Source organism: Felis catus, chromosome B2 (genome assembly GCF_018350175.1).
Source record: "Felis catus isolate Fca126 chromosome B2, F.catus_Fca126_mat1.0, whole genome shotgun sequence".
Lineage (NCBI taxonomy): Eukaryota > Metazoa > Chordata > Mammalia > Carnivora > Felidae > Felis > Felis catus.
The window spans coordinates 41,303,569-41,326,797 of NC_058372.1; the positions used below are offsets into that span (position 1 = coordinate 41,303,569).

At 41.8% G+C, this 23,229-nt stretch overlaps 1 long non-coding RNA gene across 1 annotated transcript; it reads right to left on the bottom strand.

The window, feature by feature from the left end:
* Positions 1–5,468: 5,468 nt before the first annotated feature.
* On the bottom strand, positions 5,469–22,301 carry LOC123385376. Its single transcript, XR_006597793.1, has 3 exons — positions 22,114–22,301; positions 7,654–7,734; positions 5,469–5,850 (listed from the first exon to the last, which is right to left on the bottom strand). It is a non-coding gene; the product is annotated as an uncharacterized LOC123385376 (long non-coding RNA).
* Between the last annotated feature and the right edge of the window lie 928 nt (positions 22,302–23,229).

Below are 23,229 nucleotides of genomic sequence, written 5' to 3' on the forward strand. Positions count from 1 at the left end.
GAAAAACCCCGCATCTCAGTGTAAGGAATTTAGAATTTTCCCTGTTAGTAGTGGGGAAGTCTTTGGACATTTCTGCCTGATAAAATAAAGTGATCTACCCTATCTGTGTTTTAGGAAGAGGAAATTGGTAGGTGTGAAGAGAGAGGTGGAGGGATAAGGCAAGCCGGGAGGCTGTGTCAATCAGGGTGTTTAGCTGTAAGTGAGACGTCTCAACTCTGGCTAACTTAAGCAGAAAATAAAATGATTGAAAGTAAATTGTGCAGTTCACAGTGTTGATGGGAAAGGCTCAGAAAATCCCTCCTGCTGCCTATTATCCACATGCATTCTTCTCTTATACTTAGTCTTCCAGAAAGTAATTCTATTCAGCAACTTTAGATATTCCTTATACAAATGAAATCACCCACTACCTCCTCGCAAAAAGACAACTTCAGGTTTCAGTAGTCACTGCATCCAGCTCCAAGTCCAGTGTCTGTTGATGCCTACTTCCCTCCTAGCTCTGTCCAGGCTCATCCTGGTATTTCTGTAGACTAACTTGTAAAGTTATCAATCACCATTTATGGCATTTATGTTTTCCAAAAAGTGGGAAAGTAGGGGGCCTGGGCTGGCTTGGTCGGTGGAGCATGTGACTCTTGATCACATGAGTGATCAAGCCCCATGAATTCGAGCCCCATGTTGGGTGTAAAGATTATTTAAAAATATGGGAATGCAAGCTGGTGCAGCCAATCTGGAAAACAGTATGGAGGTTCCTCAAAAAACTAAAAATAGAACTACCCTATGACCCAGCAATTGCACTACTAGGCATTTATCCACGGGATACAGGTGTGCTGTTTCGAAGGGACACATGTACCCCCATGTTTATAGTAGCACTATCAACAATAGTCAAAGTATGGAAAGAGCCCAAATGTCCATGGATGGATGAGTGGATAAAGAAGATGTGGTATATACATACAATGGCGTATTACTCGGCAATCAAAAAGAATGAAATCTTGCCATTTGCAACTACATGGATGGAACTGGAGGGTATGATGCTAAGTGAAATTAGTCAGTCAGAGAAAGACAAAAATCATATGACTTCACTCATATGAGGACTTTAAGGGACAAAACAGAGGAACATTAGGGAAGGGAAACAAAAATAATATAAAAACAGGGAGGAGGACAAAACAGAAGAGACTCATAAATATGGAGAATAAACTGAGGGTTATGGGAGGGGTTGTGGGAGAGCAGATGGGCTAAATGGGTAAGGGGCACTAAGGAAAAGGAATCTACTCCTGAAATCATTGTTGCACTAGATGCTAACTAATTTGGATGTAAATTTTAAAAAATAAAAAATAAAATTTAAAAATAAATAAATAAATGCTTAAAAAAATAAAAATAAAATAAAATAAATAAACTTTTCTTAAAAAGTGGGAATGGAGGGGCACCTGGGTGGCTTAGTCGGTTGAGCGTCTGACTTCAGCTCAGGTCATGAGCTCACGACTCTTGAGTTCAAGCCCCGCATCAGGTTCTGTGCTGACAGCTCAGAGTCTGGAGCTTGCTTCAGATTCTGTGTCTCCCTCTCTCTCTGCCCCTTCCCCCACTCACACTCTGCCTCTCTCTCTCTCTCAAAAATAAATAAGCATTAACAAATATTTTTTTAACGTAGGGGGTGCCTGGGTGGCTCAGTTGGTTAAGCGTCCAACTTTGGCTCAGGTCATGATCTCATGGCTCCTTAGTTCGAGCCCTGCGTCTCTATGCTGACAGCTCAGAGCCTGGAACCTGCTTTTGATTCTGTCTCCCTCTCTCCCTGCCCCTCCCCCGCTCATGGTCTGTCTTTCAAAAATGAATAAACATTAAAAAATTTTTTCTTTAAAAAGTAAGAAAGGAATGAAAAGAAAAGAGAAATTAGTTTAGATAGATAAATATATTTAGGAAAAATTGAGGAAGGAAATATGGGTAGAGACTCCAGTTCTCATTTCCATAACTGATTGTAAGGCTGTGGGTATTTATAAATTTTGCCCTCTCTGATTGGTCCATGTTCTCCATGCCTTTAGGCAGAACTTCCACTGGCTATTGCTTTGTACCCACGGTGTGTCCCAAATCTCATTTCTGAGGGATCCAAGCCCTCGGTGGTCCTGCTTATACAAGAGGTTGAAGGAGTCCTTCATTAACTTCTTGTACGGGATGTGACTGTATAAGGATGTACCCCTGGGAACTCCCTGGGTCCCATCCATATGCCGCTTGACCCCTTTGTGTAGTCAAACTTATTTCTCCTTGAAAATTAGGATTAATGATTATAGACAACACTGTAACTTTTACTTTTCCCTGTTGACCCACTGCAATGAGGAGTCCAAATGGCCAAGTGGCAACCTGACTCTCCCTATTGTGCCAACTGGTCAAACCTTTCCTCCTAGCAGAGCTCAGAGTTGATGATGTGGTGGGCAGAATAATGGTCCCCAAATATGACCACATCTTAATTCCTAAAACTTATGAATAGTTAGGCATCCACGTCTTAATTCCTAAAACTTATGAATATGTTAGGCAAGGTTGCAGATGGCATGAAGAGTGTTAATCAGCTGACCTTGAGATGGGGAGAGTATCCTGCATTATCCAGGTGGGCTCAATGTGTTTACCACATAAATGAAAGAAAGAGGCAGGAGATTCAATGTCAGTGATAAAGCATGAGAAAGAGTTGACCAGCCATTGCTGGCTTTGAAAATGGAAGGGAGTCATTTCCATAATTTGGCTATTGTAAATAATGCTGCTATAAACATAGGAGTGTATGTATCCCTTCAAATTAGTGGTTTTGTATTTTTTGGGTAAATACCCAGTACTGTGATTGCTAGATCATAGGGCAGTTCTATTCTTAACATTTTGAGGAAACTCCTTACTGTTGTCCACAGTGGCTGTACCAGTTTGCATTCCCACCAGAGGTGCAAAAGGTTCCTTTTTCTCCATATCCTCGTTGATACCTGTTGTTTCTTGTGTTGTTGATTTTAGCCATTCTGACTGGTATGAAGTGATAGCTCATTGTAGTTTTGATTTGCATTTCCCTGATGATGAGTGATGTTGAGCATCTTTTCATGTGACTGTTGACCATCTGGATGTCATCTCTGGAGAAATGTCTGTTCATATCTTCTGCCCATTTCTTAATTGGATTATTTGTTTTTTGGGTGTTGAGTTGTATAAGTTCTTTATATATTTTTGATACTAACTCTTTATCAGACATATCATTTGCAAATATCTTCTCCCATTCAGTAGGCTGCCTTTTAGTTTTGTTGTTTCCTTTGCTGTGCAGAAGCTCTTTATTTTGATGTAGTCCCAATAGTTTATTTTTGCTTCTATTTCCCTCTTGCCATTTGCAATGACATGAATAGAGCTGGAGAATATAATACTAAGCAAAATAAGTCAAAGAAAGACAAATACCAAAAGTAGAACTACCCTATGACCCAGCAATTGCACTACTAGGTATTTACCCAAAGGATACAAAAGTGTTGTTTCAAAGGGGCACATGCACCCCAATGTTTATAGCAGCACTATCAACAATAGCCAAAGTATGGAAAGAGCCCAAATGTCCATGGACTAATGAATGGATAAAAAAGATGTGGTATACATACACAATGGAATATTACTTGCCAATCAAAAAAAAAAAAAAAGAAATCTTGCCATTTGTAACAACATGGATGGAACTAGAGGGTATTATGCTAAGTGAAATAAGTCAGTCAGAGAAAGACAAATATCATGACTTCACTCATGTGTGGAATTTAAGATACAAAACAGATGAATATAAGGGAAGGGAAGCAAAAATAATATAAAAACAGAGAGGGAGACAAACCGTAAGAGACTCTTAAGTATAGAGAACAAACTGAGGGTTGCTGGATGGGTGTAGGGTGGGGGATGGGGTGGGCAAGGGACATAAGGAGAACACTTGCTGGGATGAGCACTGGATAGTATATATGTAAGTGATGAATCACTAACTTCTATTCCTGAAAGCATTATTTTTTTTTAATTTTTTTCAACGTTTATTTATTTTTGGGACAGAGAGAGACAGAGCATGAACGGGGGAGGGGCAGAGAGAGAGGGAGACACAGAATCGGAAACAGGCTCCAGGCTCTGAGCCATCAGCCCAGAGCCCGACGCGGGGCTCGAACTCACAGACCGCCAGATCGTGACCTGGCTGAAGTCGGACGCTTAACCGACTGCGCCACCCAGGCGCCCCCCTGAAAGCATTATTATACTATATATTAACTAACTTGGATTTAAATTACAAAATAATAATAAATAAATAAATAAATAAATAAATAAATAAATAAATAAGCCTACGGAATAAGAACTGCTATTTTGGTAATACCCAAATGGTAAGTATGGTGGCATTAGCTTCTTCTTTTCTTACTGTTCACCAGCAGTGTTACAGGATACATGCCATTTCTGCTGCATGATATCAAAGAGAACAGATGCTGTAAATTCATATTCAGTCAGGGCACAGAAAGGAGAGTTCAGAATGTGTGCATAACAAGAAATCATTGGTTGGTTCTAGTTCTGCTGTCAAAATGTTTTGGTTTTTGCCTTCCTATTCTCTCTGACTTTGTTTTCATTCAGCTTTACTTTTTTGCCCCACATTCCTCCTCAGATGAAATGTCTGCTCATTTACATTTGTAATGCTGCAAATTTTTGAATGATATGCTTAAGTATCAAAAAAACAAAAGAAAGACAAGTACCATATGATTTGACACATATGTAGAATTTAAGAAACAAAACAAACAAGCAAAGAAAAAAAGAGAAAGAGAAACCAAGACACAGACTCCTAATTATGGAGAGCAAACTGATAATTACCAGAGGGGAGGTGGGTGGAGAGATGGGTGAAATAGGTGATGGGGACTAAGGGCACTTGTCATGATGAGCACTGGGTGATGTATGGAATTGTTCAATCACTATACTGTACACCTGAAACTAATATAACACTGTATGTTAACTACACTGGAATTAAAACTAAAATTTAAGGGGCTCCTGGATGGCTCAGTCAGTTAAGCATCCAACTTTGGCTCAGGTCTTGATTTCATGGTTCGTGGTTTTGAGCCCCTCATTGGGCTCTATGCTGACAGAGCAGAGCCTGCTTCGGATCCTCTGTCTCCTTCTCTCTCTGCCCCTCCCTTGTGCTCTCTCTGTCTCTCTCCCTCAAATATAAATAAACATTGGGGCACCTGGGTGGCTCAGTCACTTAAGTGTCTGACTTCGGCTTAGGTAATGATCTCAGGGTTCAGGAGTTTGCATCGGGCTCTATGTTGACAGCTCAGAGCCTGGAGCCTGCTTCAGTTTCTGTGTCTCCCTCTTTCTCTGCCCCTCCCCCGCTCATTCTCTGTCTCTGTCTCTGTCTCTCTCTCTCTCTCTCTCTCATAAACATTAAAAAATGTAAAAATAAACATTTAAAAAAGAATTAAATTTAAAACTCAATAAAGAAAAAAGAAAAAAAAAGAAAATGGAAGGGGGCCGTGAACCAAGGAATGTGGGCACTCTCTAGAAGTTGGAAAAGGCAAGAAAACAGGTTTGCCCCTAGGGTGTCCAAAAGTCATATAGCCACAATGACATTTGATTTTTGCTCAGTGAGAACCATTTCAGACTTCTGACCTCTAGAACTATAAGATAACAAATGGGTTGGTTTGAGCCACTACGTTTGTGGTGATCTGTCACTGATGCAAGTTTAATTTTAAGAGGCACCCCTTGTGAATTATGGGCATGAGAAACATAGCTCCATTATACTTGCTCACGTTCAGAGCACACAGCACATTGTATAGAATAGCACTCTAATATTATGAATTGCTGTCTTCTGGATGGCAAAAGAACGAAGACTTCAATAGGTCCGTTGTATAAGGCCAGCTGGAATACATGAAAAGACAAAGGAGTACCATAAGGGTTAAACTGTGTCTTCCAACTGCCCTACTTCATTCACTGTGAATTCCCTTGGTCAAAAGCAGTGATGTGTGGAATGTCAGCTTGATATATAAGGCATTCCATAACTTCTTGGATGGTGGTGTTAGCAAAAGTACAGTAGGCAGGGAAATATACAGAAATCCAAAATAAGTTTCTTCTATAGTGAGGACATATTAGTGCTCCCTCCATGCTGGAAGGGGTCCAAGTTGGCACTAGCCAGGTTAGTTTTAGCATGGGAAAGTCCCTATTGCTGAGCCCTTGCAGAACCAATCATCCCAAGACCACTTTGTTCATGAGCTCATAGAGCAAGCTCTGGAGTAACTAGGGTGGAGGCTGGACACCATTCACAGACTAGGTCATGTTGTCTACCTGATTGTTTAGAGCTTCTTCTATAGCTGGGACACAAATATTTTCCCTATAGTAGAATGGTGCGCTCAACACACATTCCAAACTTCTCCTAGTGTACCTTCCTATACTCAGCCTGGAAAGCTAAAACAAAGTCTTGGATCCTATTGCTGTCAGGGTTCCAGACGTGATTGAGATTCTGCCAATCTTGCGCTTACATGAAACTTGAATTGAAAACTGAATTAACTGAGTTAAGGGCAGAGGAGGCAGAGTGTGAAGTATCTACTTTGCTGCTGTGGATCATGGCAGAAAAACTGCATCTGTGGTTACCAGTTCACTAATCTGACAGTTTCCTGTGGTGACAGCCATAGCTTACCCAACTGTAGCAGAACCGGTGAGATTCTAGCGGCAGGAAGTTGCTCTTACAAGCTCCACATAAAATTTATTCCTCTAGCCCTTCCAAATGTTGCAGAAGCCACCTTAGAGTAAATCCCTTTTCCCTTAAAGCAGATAGTGGTATCTGCGGTCTGCAACCAAAGCCTGACAGACATTCTCACATTTGGGACATTTCTGAGAGTTTCATCTACACTCTTCCTCTCCAAACTTCCTTTTAACATTACTTCTAACTCCCCATCTAGCAAAACCGTTAGCCTCTGTCCAAGAATCAGTGCATATTTTTACCTCAGGCCATCTCTCCTTTTGGGAAAACTACAGAGATGTATTTCTTGAAGTTCTCCCCACCCCCAATGTCCTCCAGGGTCACCCTTGATTTGGGGCCATAATAGTGCTGCAGTCTGTTTCTTTCTAATGTCAGCATATCAGGTAAATGCAGCTATAAACTAATATTGATGCTTTTCCACCACAGCCAACTGATAACAGGGCACATCTCACCAGGTCATAGTGACGGAAGCAGGGAAGCATAGTGGTAATACAGAAGTACAGGCATGGGTCCTGTGAGACACTCGCGTCATCACGATCTGCTCAAGCATCACCGTATATATATATATCATTTCTATTTGATAATGGATCCATATCCAGCTTCGTATTTAGGAGGACTACAGAGCTCGTGATGAACAGCTTGAGTTCCATGGCAATTCTGTGTCTAAGGCCCAGCAGCAAGCCGAGAATTGATTCTCAAAGAGACAGTTACTTGTCAAAGGTCATGGTCACAGGGCCTCTGCTGTGACTCTCCTGTCAGAACTTGACCCAGGCTCCATATAGTACCTCTGTCACAAAGAGTGCACACCAAAGGGATCATAAAGACCAAGTTGCACTGCAGACTGGACCAGCTGGAGAAGCTTCTCTTCCTCTGAGTCTCACTCAGATGTGGCTTCTTTTCAGGTGACCAGGTAAGGAGGTCAGAGCAGCACACCTAAGTATGGTAAACATTGTCTCTCAAGTCACCTGAATGTTGTTTCTTTGTTTTTTCATTTAGTGATAGCTAGCACAAGTAAAGCAACATGTCCTTCATCTTGGAGGGGACACCTGTATGCAAAACCACAAAACACCTCAATGAAGTGAACGCCTTTGTACTTTAGTCTCCCCAACCTTTGGTATTCATGTGTTTCCTAAAGCAGGTAAGGTACTTGCCATTTTATACTCTGTGTGTCCTGTTAGTCTGATGTCATCTATTCAGTGAACCAGTTCTGTCTGATTTGGCTACAAATTGGGAGTTGTCATTGCCATTGCCATTGCCATGACCCCCTTCTCAGGTTTGATCATTTGCTGTAAGAGCTTACAGAACCCAGATAAATACTTTTATTGGTTTATTATAAAGGATACAAATGACACATAGAGTGAGATCCAGAAGGATCCTGAGCACCGTGTGCTAAGTTTCTGGCACATGGATATGTTCACCAACCTGGAAGCTCTCTAAACTCTGTGGTTCAGGGATTTTTATGGAGATTTCATCACACGGGCATTATTGATTACTAACTCAGTCTTGACATCCCTCTCATCTCTCCAGAGGATGGGACTGTTGTTGTTGTTGTCGTTGTTTTAATTAAGTACTCCAGGTGAGCACTAAGTGAGGCCAGGGTTACACAGAAAGGCTTTCCATTAATTTATAAGAGTTGATTGCAGGCTTTGGCTCAAGGAGAGGTAACTGGATCTCTATAGGAGTTGGGGAGGGTCAGGTCCATGTAGCAAAGTATGCCTATGCTCAAGCAGAATTTGTGGGTGTCTTTGGAAGGAGGGGCCCCTGAAAGCACAGAAGGAAAACTCAGAGACTGATCTGCAAGGAGGAGCTCCTAATTTCTGAAAAGCTCCTGACATAAAAAACTGGGAAGCTGGGCCTTTCTTCATTTCAAAGTCCTGCCTGCCAGTGAAGAGTTTACTAGTGAAGAGGCTGTGTTGGTGGCTTTAAAGGCATTTTTTCCTGGAGCACCTGGGTGGCTCAGTTGGTTGTCTGCCTTCTGCTCAGGTCAAGATCTCACGGTTCGTGAGTTTGAGCCCCACATCAGGCTCTATGCTTACAGCTCAGAGCCTGGAGCCTATTCAGATTCTGTGTCTCCATCTCTCTCTGCCCCTCCCCTGCTCACTTGTGTGTGTGTGTGTGTGTGTGTGTGTGTGTGTGTGTGTGTGTGTGTGCGCGCGCGCATGCGCACACTTGCGTGCTCGCTCCCTGTCAAAAATAAACATTAAAAAATTTTTTTCCTGATACAGCTGTGATTTATCCACAAACATTTTCTGAGAAAGAAATCTAGAGAATGAGGTGAAAGAAGAAGAAATACCCAGGTGTCAGGTAAGCCTGGTGTTCCAGGTCATAGGCTGTGTCATCTTTTTCTCCTAAAATTCCATGCACTTAGAAATCACAATGTTGGTTTCTCTACTTCTGATGTTTCTGCCTCATGTTTTCACATAAGTTTTTAAACCTTCTCAGAAATGATGCTCAAGGTTAGGTCTTTATAACACTTCTCCCCTATAACCCTATAAATATGGCTTGGTCTTTCTGGTGAACAGGCCCATTCCAAGAGTCCACCAAGACCCACCTCATTTGAACAAAAGACATTCCAATCACCCGGGAAAGTCCAAGGGATTTCAGAGCTCTATGTAAGATGCTCCTGTCACCCCTATTACTCAGGAAATGACATGGATTTTAGGAGCTCTGTGTTTAGGAACAAGGGCAGAGATCGAATATATATTTATTATGTCACATCCAGCAAGAAATCTTGTGGAATGGGTATGATAGTCAAAATCCCTGTGTACTAAATTGTGGCATGAAGCCCAAGAATTCATGTAGCCATGAGACAATATAATAAATGTATATTGTTGTGTCTCATATCTGTTTTCTGTTAACTAAGCCCAAGAAAAAGACTTCACCAATTCAATATTCTTGTTGTGCCCCTCCTTTTTCAGTAACGCTCCCCCTAAGAAGATGAAACCACTATTCTGACTTCTAGTACCTTGATTAATTTTTCCTATTCTTGAACTTCATTTACCAGCAGTGTATGAGCCTTACAGTTGCTCCCCACATCCTTGCTGGATCTTGGTACTTTCAGTTTTTCTTTTCATTTTTAGCCTTTCTAGTAGAGGTAGTGCTGTTCTGTTTTCTTAGATTCTGTATTTGTCTATTTGGCATCCACTAATCACAGGGCCAAACTAACAGCCAAATAGTTTGCGTCTCCCCTGCAATCTGGCTTTGTGAGCCTGCAAAAACCCATTACAAACCCCTCAACAAAGCCCACATCCATCCTCCCAACCCCCTCTTTACCTAACTTGCGCACACCAAGCCAACATTTCCCCTGTCCGAAATCATCCAGGGCTAGGTGCCAGACAACTAGAGACCACTCGTATAGCTGACATTATTCAACTGGCCAATCCTAAACTGTTGACCTTGTCCTGCCTTGCCTTTCTTGCAAAAACCTCAATAAAGGCTGTGGCCTATCCTTTTCTCTCACTCCTGCTTCTCCCTGCTGACCAAACCTGGTGCTTCCCCATGTGGCCCAGCATGGCATGTGTCCCCTCTTCTCCTAGAAACAATACATAATACAACTCTTCTCTCAATGGCATCTCTCTTCTCTCGTCTCTCCATGTCATTACTCAATTACCTCTGTGAATCCTGTAGACATAAGTGATATAAGTACTATATCATTGTTGGGTTAATTTCCATGTCCCTGAAGACAAATAAAATGGAGCATCTCCTAATATGTTTATCGGTCATTCAAATATCCCTGTGTGAATTGCCTGCTTAATTCTCCTGCCTATTCTCCCACTGGATTATCCTTTTTCTTATCAATTTTTAAGAGTTCTTCATACATTCTGCCGAATCCTTTGTTTTCTTCCATCACACGTTTTCTTCCATACAGTGGCTTGCCTTACTTTTTTTTTTTTTTTGCCTTCTTACTTTCTTAATGGAATGTTTTGATATCTTAATCAACTCTTGCTTTTTAAAGTTGCTATTTTATTTTTTTTTAATTTTTTTTTTTTACATTTATTTATTTTTGAGACAGAGAGAGACAGAGCATGAACGGGGGAGGGTCAGAGAGAGGGAGACACAGAATCTGAAACAGGCTCCAGGTTCTGAGCTGTCAGCACAGAGCCCGACGCGGGGCTCGAACTCACGGACCACAAGATCATGACCTGAGCCGAAGTCGGCCGCTTAACCGACTGAGCCACCCAGGCGCCCCTAAAGTTGCTATTTTAAATTCATGGCCAAGAAAATAATTTGAGAGAAAAGTTTTCAGGGTAAAATCCCAGAAGCTGAAAAGCCTCAATTCAAAAATTTTATAAACAATCATCTTGAAAGAAAAATCTCTGAGACAGGTCTTTTTCTTAATAGATTCAGAAGAAATTTGTGATTCTTTAAGTCGGGGATGCCTGGGTAGCTCAGTCAGTTAAGTGACTGACTCTTGGTTTTGGTTTAAGTCATGTCCTTATGGTTAGTGGGTTCCAGCCCCACGTGGGGCTCTGTGCTGGTGGTACAGAGCCTGCTTGGGATTCTCTCTCTCTCCTCTCTCTCTCAAAATAAACAAACATAAATTTTTTTTTTCTAATTCCTTGAGTCAGGGAAGAAAGGGGAAGTCAGAGGTAAGTCAAAGAACTTGAACTCTGAGGGATTTGAGAGGTAGGTAACCTGCATCTCCATTCGCCTCTCTTCCTTGCCATGCATAGAAGTGTAGACATGATAATGTGCCCTAACTAGGCAAAGAGGGCCTCTGAAATTTCCTGAGACCTCACAGTGTTTCAGAGGAACAGTGTTTCAGCTTGAACCAAAATGGTTCAAGGACATGGATGAGACTCAGAGAGATCCTTAGAGCCAACAGGAACCAACATGAGACTGAGTTATCAGTGGAGGTACTGCTGACTCATGACTGAACCAAGAAATTAGACCAACATTTCATCACATGCAGACTTCAAGGGTAGTTGCCAACAAGGTTCTCAGTAATCAGCAAGGCAGACAAGGAAAACTGCTTCAGAATCCAGAGGTGCCAGAGCCCCTGTGAGAGCAGATCTAAGACTCTCTCTCCCCATTTACCAGGAGGTCACATAGCCATTTCCCACTCTAGAAGACAAATCAGAAAGAAGAGGAGGAGGAGGAGACAATGTAAAGGCCTAAGAATTTACCTGAATGAGTTGTTTTGCCACGAAGAATCTGTTTAGATAGAAAGAGATGGAGATTCTATTAATTGGAAAGTTTAAGTTACCAACCCACTAGTGGTACTGGGATTGTGAAGATTTGATCAGGTTCTAGAAAATCAAAACCACAATGAGATACCACCTCACACCTGTCAGAATGGCTAAAATTAACAACACAAGAAACAACAGGTGTTGGTGAGGATGTGGAGAAAGGGAAACCCTCCTGTATTGTTATGGGAATGCAAACTGGTGCAGCCACTCTGGAGAACAGTATGGAGGTTCCTCAAAAAAAACAAAAATAGAACTACCCTATGATCCAGCAATTATACTATTAGGTATTTATCCAAAGAATAAAAAAATACAGATTCAAGGGGGTACATGCACCCCAATGTTTATAGCACATTATCAACAATAGTCAAACTATGGAGAGAGCCTACATGTCCATCGACTGATGAATGGATAAAGAAGATGTGATACATGTTAAATCGAATATTACTCAGCCATCAAAAAGAATGAAATCTTGCCATTTGTAATGATGTGGATGGAGATAGAATATATTATGCCAAATGAAATAAGTCAATCAGAGAAAGACAAATATCATACAATTTCATTCATATGTGGAATTTAAGAAACAAAACAGATGAACATATGGGAAGCTGGGGAAGAGAAGAAAGGGAAACAAACCACAAGAGGCTCTTAATGACAGAGAACCTGTCAGGAGGAAGGTAGGTGGGAGGGTGGCAAGATGGTGATGGGTATTAAGGAGGGCACTTGTGATGAGCACTTGGTGTTGTATGTAAATGATGAATCACTGAATTCTACTTCTGAAACCAACATTGCACTGTATGTTAACTAAAATTTAAATGGAAAAAAATCCCTAATAAAAAAAGAAAATGAGCTATGTTTTCTTAGCACATGTGATTGTATAATTAATTTTGTAACCACATACTATTATAAGTGTAAACGATTCTTTTTTTTTTTAATATTTTTTTGTACGTGTGGGGAGGAGGAGAGGGAGGGAAAGAATATGTATGTATGTATGTATGTATGTATGTATGTATTTTTTAAGATACTGGCTCCTGTTTTTTTTTTTTTAATTTTTTTTTTAACATTTATTTATTGTTGAGAGACAGAGAGAGACAGAGTGTGAGCAGGGAAGGGGCAGAGAGAGAGGGAGACACAGAATCTGAAGCAAGTTCCAGGATCTGGGCTGTCAGCACAGAGCCTAATATGGGGCTCGAACCCATGAATTGTGAGATCATGACCTGAGCTGAAGTCAGACGCTCAACTGACTGAGCCACCCGGGCATCCCTTTTAAAAATTTTTTTAAATGTTTATTGATTTTTGAAGGAGAGAGACAGAGCATGAGCAGGGAAACAGCAGAGAGAGAGAGAGGGAGACACAGAATCCAAAGCAGGCTCCAAGCTCTGAGCTGTCAGCACAGAACCCGACGTGGGGCTTGAACCCACGAACTACGAGATACATGACCTAAGCTGAAGTTGGACGCTCAACCAACTGAGCCACCAAGTGAGCCACCCAGGCGCCCTGGGAGGGGAGGAATCTTAAGCAGGCTCCAACACTAGGCTTGCAGGCCTTGCAGGGCTCAATCTTCTGGCTCTGAGACCATGACCTGAAGCGAAATCAAGAGTTAAATACTTAACCGACAGGCAGAGCCACCCAGGTGCCCCTAAGTGTAAATGATTTTAATGCTCCCTGCCTCTGGAGGGCGCTTCTTTCATAATTATTCTCATTCTTTGGTATTCATTTAAATGAGACCAGGGGCAGGCACCTGGATAGTTCAGTGGGTTAAGCATCTAGGTCTTGATGTTGCGGTCTTGAGTTCAAGCCCTATGCTGGGCTCTGCACTGGGCGGGAAGCCTACTTAGAAGAAAACAATGAGCCCAGACTCCCATCTCTTTGTGAAAATAAAAAACCTAGCACAGTTAGGGGTTTTTATGTTTTGCATTATGCCAATCATCCTCTTTTGAAGTGAGGAGACAGTATTTATATTTTTAGTATTCTTAGCGTTTAGTAACAAAAATACCAATTGGCACAATATTATTAGGGCAATAAATCAAGCACACGATCAAGTAAGAAACTAATAAGAACCATAGGTTTATTTTGCCCCAGGACAAAAGTCTTATATGACCGCTTTATTCAAATTACACTTCCCAGGACAGATTTATATTAAGAGACAACATAGCAAGGGCGCCCCCCGCCCCCTCCGGGTGGCTCAGTCAGTTAAGCATCCGACTTCGTCTCAGGTCACGATGTCATGGGTTGTGGGTTCAAGCCCCGCATCAGGCTCTGTGCTAACAGCTCAGAACCTGGAGTCTGCTTCAGATTCTGTGTCTCCCTCTCTCTCTGCCCCTCCCCTGCTTGTGCTCTCTCTCTCTCTCTCTCTCTCTCTCTCTCTCTCAAAGTAAATAAACATTAAAAAAAAAAGTCCATACTACCCAAAGCAATCTACAGATTCAATGCAATCCCTATCAAAATTCCAATGGCATTTTTCACAGAAATAGAACAAACAATCCTAAAATGTATATGGAAACATGAAAGACACCAAATAGCCAAAGCAAACTTGAGATAGAACAAAGCTAGAGGCATCACACTTCTTGATTTCAAAATATATTACAAAGCTATAGTAAGTAATCAAAATAGTGTGGTATTTGATATGAAATGTTGGAATCCAGGAGTGAATAGTCAAGAAAGAATTCTTGAGATGTCTTCAATGCAAAAAGATGGTTTTATTAAGGCACGAGGACAGGACCTATGAGCAGAAAGAGCTGCACTTCATATTGTGTGGGGTGACTGACTATATACTTTTTAATTAGTGGGGGTTAGGGATAGCGTTAAGTCTCTAAGGAATTCAGAAGCAAGGTTGCCAGGACCTTGAGGGGCTAGTTCTGTTAAGGTAAGGTTATTTACTATTGTCTAGTAAAATATTAGTCACAAGACCCTTAAGATGTATACCAGTGGCCCATAAGTTTGGAGGACTGCTAACATATATGGGGTGGGCGGCGGGGGGGGGGGACAGTAGACATAAAGGAAGTTTCCAAAAGGATTTTTTTTTATAAGTTTATTCACTTTGAGAGAGAGAGAGAGAAAGAACGAGAGCTGGGGAGGGGCAGAGAGAGACAGAATCCCAAGCAGGCTCCACGGTGCCAGCATAGAGCCCAACACAGGGCTCAAACTTACAAACCATGACATCATGACCTGAGCCAAAATCTAGTCAGACACTTAACTGACTGAGCCACCCGGGCGCCCCTCCAAATGGATTTTTATATGTTAAAGAAGACGTACAGGATCTTGGAGGTCAGGCTAATGTCAGGCTAAGGTTATTTTTTGTCTCTAGCAAAGTATTAACATTGAGATAGTTGAGCTCCTTAAGGAAGGTCACTCTGCTATCTCAAGTACTTATCAATGGGCTGCAAGTTGTAAAGCGATTGAATTTTTTCCACATTTCTTTTGCCTTTGTTCTCTTTATCAGTATTGCCATTAAAGTAGACACCTAGATCAACAGAACAGCAGAGACCTCAGAAATAAACTCATGCATATATAGTCGACTTACAATAAAGAGCTGTGAGAAGGGAGATGATTCATTTTCAGAAATACCGAATAAAAACCGTGCTGTCTAGTTAACAGCAGGTTTACAACATATTGGAAATATGTACGAACCATCCCCCACAATGGAATCCCAAACCCTGGACACTTCACTTCCTGGTTCTTCCCCTCTCTGTTTCGTGGGCTTATTTTCATGTGTTTGCAATGAACATGTGCCAAAGAACAAAGGAAAAAGGGACTGAAAGTCTCTGCATCACCTCAGGGAATGTAAATTTGTTCCAGTCAGACTACTTTTTGCCTTACCTGGGCATAGGCAACCTCTGGGTAAGGCTGTAACCTCTGTAGTATTCAGCCAGTGAGGAACCAGGGGAGGGACTTGCATGCTAGGAGATAAATTGTCTGCTGTAACTGCCCCGAGTGCATCTGTTCATCACACACCCACTCTTGCAAGAACAATGATTAAAGCTTTGCTTCACTGTGCTCTGAGTCTCCGCACCCCTCCTTTGATTGGGTTGGTGAGCTTATTTCTCACAGGAGCCAAGAATATACAATTGGGAATGGAGAGTCTTTTCAATAAATTGTGTTGGGAAAATTGGACAGCCACATGCAAAAGAATGAAACTGGACCCCTATCTCACACCATACACAAAAATCAATTCAAAATGAATTAAAGACTTGAACAGAAGACTTGAAATCATAAAACTCTTAGAAGAGGTAAGGGCAAGCTCCTAGATATTGGTCTTAGCAATGATTTTTTAGATTTGACACCAAAAGCAAAGACAACAAAAGCTAAAATAAACAAGCAGGACTACATCAAACTAAAGAGATTCTGCAGAGCAAGGGAAACAATCAATAAATTGAAAAGGGCAACCTACAAGGGTGCCTAGGTGTGCTCTCTCTCTCTCTCTCTCTCTCCCTCTCTCCCTCAAGTAAAAAATATATAAAAGAAAAAAGAAAAGAGTAACCTACAAAATAGGAGAAAACACTTACAAATCATATATCTGATAAGAGATCAATATTCTAAATATATAAGGACAAATAAAACTCAATAGCAAAAAATGATTTGATTAAAAAATGGGCAAAGAAACTAAATAGACATTTTTCCAAAGAAGACAAATAAATGGTTAACAGGAACATGAAAAGTTGCTCAGTATCACTAATCATCTGGGAAATGTAAATCAAAATTACAACAAGGGGCAGCAGGGTGCTTCAGTCAGTTAAGCATCTGACTCTTGATTTGGGGCTCAGGCCATGATCTCATGGTTTGAGAGTTTGAGCCCCAAGTCAGGCTCCACGCTGACAGTGCAAAGCCTGCTTGGGATTCTCTTTCTCTGCACCTCCCTCCCTGCACGTGGGCACAGGTGCACATGCTCTCCCTCACAAAACAAACAAATAAATAAACTTAAAAAAAAATCACAATGAGATACCACCTCACACCTATTAAAATGACTATCATCAAAAAAGACAAGAGATCACGAGTGTTGAGAATGTGGAGAAAATGGAATTCTTGTCCGCTGTTGGTAGGAATGTAAACTAGTGCAGCTGATGGGGTTGGGAATGATGGTGGGGATCGGAGCCAAAGGCCAAGAAAGAATTCTTGAAGACGTCTTTGGTGCAGAAAGGTGATTTTATTAAAGCACAGGGACAGGACCCATGGGCAGGAAGAGCTGCACTGGGGTTGTGACAGGTAACTGATTATATACCCTCAGGTTGGGAGGGCTTAAGTCCCTAAGGTATTTTGGAAGCAAGGTTTCCAGGACCTGGAGAGGCTAGCTGTTGTTAGGAAAATCACCATTTATTACCGTTTAGTAAAACCTCAGTCATGAGACCCTTCAGATGTATATTAGGGGGCCATAAGCTTGGAGTATGATTGCCAGCATATATCTTGGGGCAGTTGAGATAAAGGAAGTTTCCAAAGGAATTTTTGTATGTTAAACTAAACTTACAGGATCCTGGGGGGTCAGGATGACGTTAAGTCAAGATTCCCTTTTGCTCCTAGCAAAGTGTCATCATACAGACAGCTGAGCTCCTAGAGGAGGGTCACTCTGCCTGTTTCAAGGACTCGTCAATGGGCTGTAGGCAGTAAGGGAATTTAATTTTTCATTTGCCTTTGTTTCCTACATCATCATGGCAAGCACTTAATCCCCCTTACATCTTGATGAGGGTGATATTAGGGCTCCAGGAAATGGAGTCTATAGGTTTCTGGAGATTAGGCTACGGATAAGATTGCCTTTTTCTTGCAGTTTACTAAGTTATCTGTAAACTGAAGGAGACTCCTGTCCTGCATGCCTATGATTTCTACCAGTCAACCATTTGCTTTCTTTCCTTTCCCCTGTTCTTGAGCAGCCAGGAGTGTCGGAGGAATATCCCACATATCCCACTTGGGGGTGGGGGGAGGTGCTGTTAGCCCGTACTTTGCCCTCAGCTTGCCCCATGCTCCCTCATCATAGCCACTATGGAAAACAGCATGAAGTGTCCTCCAAAAATTAAAAATAGAACTGCCATATGATCCAGCAATCTTACATCTGGGTATATATCCAAAAGAAATGAAAACAGAGTATCAAAGAGGTATCTGCACCCCCATGTTCACTGCAGCATTATTCACAGTAGCCAAGATATAGAAACCACCTAAGTGTCCATCAATGGATGAATAAAGAAGATGTGATTATGTATATATGGAATATTCAGCCACGAGAAAAAAAGGAAGTCCTGCCACTTGCAGCAATATGGATACACTGTGAGGGCATTATGCTAAGTGAAACAAACCAGAGAAAGATAAATACTGCACAGTGTCACTTATGTGTGTGTGTGTGTGTGTGTGTGTGTGTGTGTGTGTGTGTGTGTGAGGGGGAATCAAAATTATAGAGACAGAGTAAAAAAGTGGTGGCCAGAGGCAGGGGTGGGGTGAGGAGGGTGGGGGCAGAAGATAAGGGGAGTTAGTAAAAAGGTACAAACTTCCAGTTATAAAATGAGTTAAGTTCCGAGAGTCTAATATAAAACACGGTGACTACAGTTTATAATACTATATTGTGTCATTGAAATTTGTTGGGGGGGGGGGGGTGCTGGTTGGCTCGGTCGGTAGAGCATGTGGCTCTCGATTTCAGGGTTGTGAGTTTGAGCCCCACGTTGGGTGGAGAGCTTACTAAAAACTAAAAATAAATAATCTCCTTTTAAAAAAGGAATCTGCTGAGAGTAAAACTTGAATGTTGTCACACACACAAAAATGATAAATGTGGGAGATGATGGATGTGTTAATTAACTAGATGGGGAGGATTCCTTCACAACACATACATTTATCAAAACACCACGACTACACTTGAGCTGTCTTACAATTTTTTTTTTTGTCAATTATACCTTAGTGAAACTAAAATTTAAAAAAAGAAATAAATGCAATCAATGTACTTACAGAAGAATCATACTTATGTTTGAAAGCATAAATGTATTTCATTAAAATAAGTGTAAAATTATAATGCATTATCTTGTATTTGATTTCCTTTGTTTGCAACATGTTGACAAAAATAAATTTAAATGAAATTGTCACCAGCTTCTTCTCAAGACTTGATCTTTACTGCTCACCTGCTTGTACTCACCAACCTTTGTCCCACATTTTTTTCCTTTTCTTTCCAGTTTATCTCTTAACTCGGGCAAAGGGAAAGCAAAACCACCCCTGGAGGAAGAGTGACTGCCCTGACAAGACCTCCAGCTGTTCCAGACCAGTTTGAACTTAACCCCTGACTCTTACCTGCACAGATGGACCCTGGAATGAGGGAGCCAAAGACAAGCTGAGAGCAAAGCATAAGCTAACACCCCACAACAACCCCCCACCCCCAGGTGGGATCTGTGTGACATTCCTCAGGCACTCTAAACTGCCCAAGAACAAAAGAAAGGGAAAAACAAATAGTTCTGAAGGACATGAGTCTCCACCAGTTTGCAACCATCTTTAATGATATGCAAGAAAAAACACAATCTCCAGAAACCTATAGACTCAATTTCCTGGAGTCCTGATGTCACGCTCCCCTCCACAGAATAGAAAATCTTATATAATCAGTCATTCCTCAATTGCAACTCTTTCTGCCCATGGGTCCTGTCCCCGTGCTTTAATAAAACCACCTCTTTTGCACTTAAGATGTCTCAAGAATTCCTTCTTGGCCATCAGCTCTGAACCCCAACACTTCAAACCTTATCAGAATGACCTCTAGAGTGATCAACAACTACCTTTATCTCATTATAATACTAAAATCTCTGGGGGTACCTAGGTGGTTCAGTTGGTTAAATGTCCAACTCTTAACTTTGGCTCAGGTCATGATCTTGTGGTTCGTGAGTTAGAGCCCTCCACTATCAGTGTGGAGCCTGCTTAGGATGGATGAAGTTTTGGGGTAATGGGGGAGACCAGAGCTGACAGCCAAGAATGAATTCTTAAGACATCTTTGGTGCAAAAAGGTGACTTTATTAAAGCACAGGGACAGGACCCATTGGCAGAAAGAGCTGCCCTGGGGTCTTGACAGGTAACTCATTATATACCCTCAGGTTGGAGGGGGTCAGGGATAGTGTAAGTCTCTAAGGCATTTTGGAAGCAAGGTTTCCAGGACCTTGAGGGGCTAGCTCTTGCTAGGGAAACACCATTTATTACCGTTTAATAAAATCTCAGTCATGAGACCCTTCAGATGGGTATCAGGGAGCCATAAGCTTGGAGTATGATTGCCAGCATATACCTTGGGGCAGTTGAGATAACTTACAGGATCCTTGAGGCTGGGATAATGTTAAACTAAGGTTCCCTTTTGCCCCCAACAAAGTATCATCCTTGAGGCAGCTGAGTTCCTAGAGGGAGGTCACTCTACTGGTCTCAAGGATTTGTCAATGGGCTGTAGGCAGTAAGGGAATTTAATTTTTCATTTGCCTTAGCTTCCCATATTACCATGGCCAGCACTTAAACCCCTTTCCTTTCCTTTGTTCTTGGATAGCCAGGAGTGTCCAAGGAATATCACACATATTCCACCTGGGGAGGGGGTGCTGTTAGCCTGTATTTTGCCCTCAACTTGCCCCACCTCCCTCATCATATCCCCCTTGAACAGTTTTGACCCTTAAATCTTTAAGGTTGCTGAAAGTGGAAAATATCGTCTTTTGTAATTTCTTCCTGCTGAGTTGGGGTGGAGTTGTCCCTACCTATATGGGTCAATATAAATCAGGTGGGGAACACATGGAGGAGTTATGAAAAGCAGAGGCAGCTAAATCCAACATGGACAGTAGGTGGTATCTCCGTGGGTAAGGATCATTTGTCGTGGAGAAGTCATTGTAGTGATGGAGTCTTGGCACCAAGCAAAACGACGTGGGAGAAAACAGCAAAGCACAAGTAGAATAACTAAGAAGATCAGCCCAAATGAAAGTTCTTTGGTAGTTGACAAGAATCCTCCAGTCCAGGAGTTTAACCAATCATTGAAAAAGAGAGAGGAATTTTGTAAAGCCTCAATTTGGGTATTCATATCTTTTAAGAACACTGAGATGTTTTTATGATAGTCCAGGATATACACAACATTCTGTTTTAATAATAGTGCATGTGTCACCTTGGGCTACTGATAAAACATCTAGAGCCATTCTATTTTTTTTTTTAATGTTTATTTATTTTTGAGAAAGAAGGCGGGGAGGGGCAGAGAGCAAGGAGACAACAGAATCTGAAGCAGGTTCCAGGCTCTGAGCTGTCAGCACAGAGCCTGACGTGGAGCTCAAACTCACAAACTGTGAGATCATTATCTGGGCCAAAGTCTGATGCTTACTTAACCAACTGAGCCACCCAGGCGCTCCCAGCCATTCTATTTTGTAGAACCGTTTTGCACATCTGTGTGAAATCAAGTTGCCAGTCCTCTCCTAGATATGATCCACGCCTTTGGACTGGTTTTAAAAGTGGTGGGAGGCTGACTGCGCCCTCTAGATTTATCTGTGCACAAATAATACGGTATTGGCAGACCTGTTTTATTGTAGCTGTTAAATTTTCTCCATCAAATACATTACTGATTAAATGTCTAAGAGCATCTTTGCCCAAATGGGTGCCTTGGTGTAAACCCCATATTACCTTCCATTGACTATTTTTGGGTATAAAGGTTTTTCCCTCATTATTAACAAACCAGTCCTGCACATTTTTAGCGTAGCTTCGTTCCTGGGCAATGTGGATCTCCTGATCTGAATAGACTGGAGTTATGTACTCCACTGGGGTTAAGACTGATATTAGACTTAGTTGCTACTTATTCTGTGCTGCCAATTTGGCTGCATGATGTGATAAATTGTTTCCATTAGATTCTAAGGTCATATCCTTTTGATGCCCTTTGAAGTGAATCACGGCTGCCTCCTTAGGTAGGTGTACAACCTCAAGAAGAGCAAGAATGTCAGGTCCGTATTTGACTGGGGAGTTATGGCTTGATAACAGCCCCCTTTCCTTCCAAATTGCTCTATGGGCTGTCCTGGTCACTTAGGTGGCTGTCCCATGCCCAAGACAGACAACTTTGTATAAGGACAGGAATAAAGAGAGGGCATCAAGTTTCTGGGTCTTAATACCATTCCGGCCAGGGTACTAACTTCCAACCAAGAAGCAGGCTTTCTCCTCCCCGTTAGAGCAGCCACAGGCTAGAGGACTGTAGCCTGAGCAATTGACATGAAAATGTTCCAATAAGACCATACTTCTCAAAAAGTCCCTGAAATGAGAGTAAAGGAGGAAAAGAGAAAGTATACTCACCAAATTTGTGCTGGGTCAGAGTCCAGATGAAAAGACTCTAAGCCCCACGTTGGGCGCCAAATGATGAAGTTTGGGGGTGATGGTGGCGGGTCCAGAGCCGACAGCCAAGAATGAATTCTTGAAGACATCTTTGGTGCAAAAAGGTGACTTTATTAAAGCACAGGGACAGGACCCATTGGCAGAAAGAGCTGCCCTGGGGTCTTGACAGGTAACTCATTATATACCCTCAGGTTGGAGGGGGTCAGGGATAGTGTAAGTCTCTAAGGCATTTTGGAAGCAAGGTTTCCAGGACCTTGAGGGACTAGCTCTTGCTAGGGAAACACCATTTATTACCGTTTAATAAAATCTCAGTCATGAGACCCTTCAGATGGGTATCAGGGAGCCATAAGCTTGGAGTATGATTGCCAGCATATATCTTGAGGCAGTTGAGATAACTTACAGGATCCTTGAGGCTGGGATAATGTTAAACTAAGGTTCTCTTTTGCCCCCAACAAAGTATCATCCTTGAGGCAGCTGAGTTCCTAGAGGGAGGTCACTCTGCTGTTCTCAAGGATTTGTCAATGGGCTGTAGGCAGTAAGGGAATTTAATTTTTCATTTACCTTAGCTTCCCACATTACCATGGCCAGCACTTAAACCCCTTTCCTTTCCTTTGTTCTTGGATAGCCAGGAGTGTCCAAGGAATATCATACATATTCCACCTGGCAGAAAGGAGTATTATTAGCCTGTATTTTGCCCTCAACTTGCCCCACAATCCCTCATCAGGGAGTCTCTCTCTCCTTCTCTCTCTGCCCCCCCCACCCAGCTCTCTCAAAATAAACTTTAAAATAAGTTAATTAAATAAATAAAATCTCTGCCCAATGAGGAGCACAAGCCTCATTTACATAACATACAACGTTAGGTAAATACAATATAGTCATGTTTCCTTAAGGTACATGCATGACCTTATGCCCACCTCTACATATCATGGCAAGGCTCCCTTATCATATATTCATCCTAACCCTAAATAAAAGAAACCCATCCACCCTTGCTCCCAGAGTCCTGGCTTTGGAAGCTATTCCCAGTGATCTCCCTATGTGCTGCAAATAAAGTTTACTTTGTGTGACAACTCAACCTGG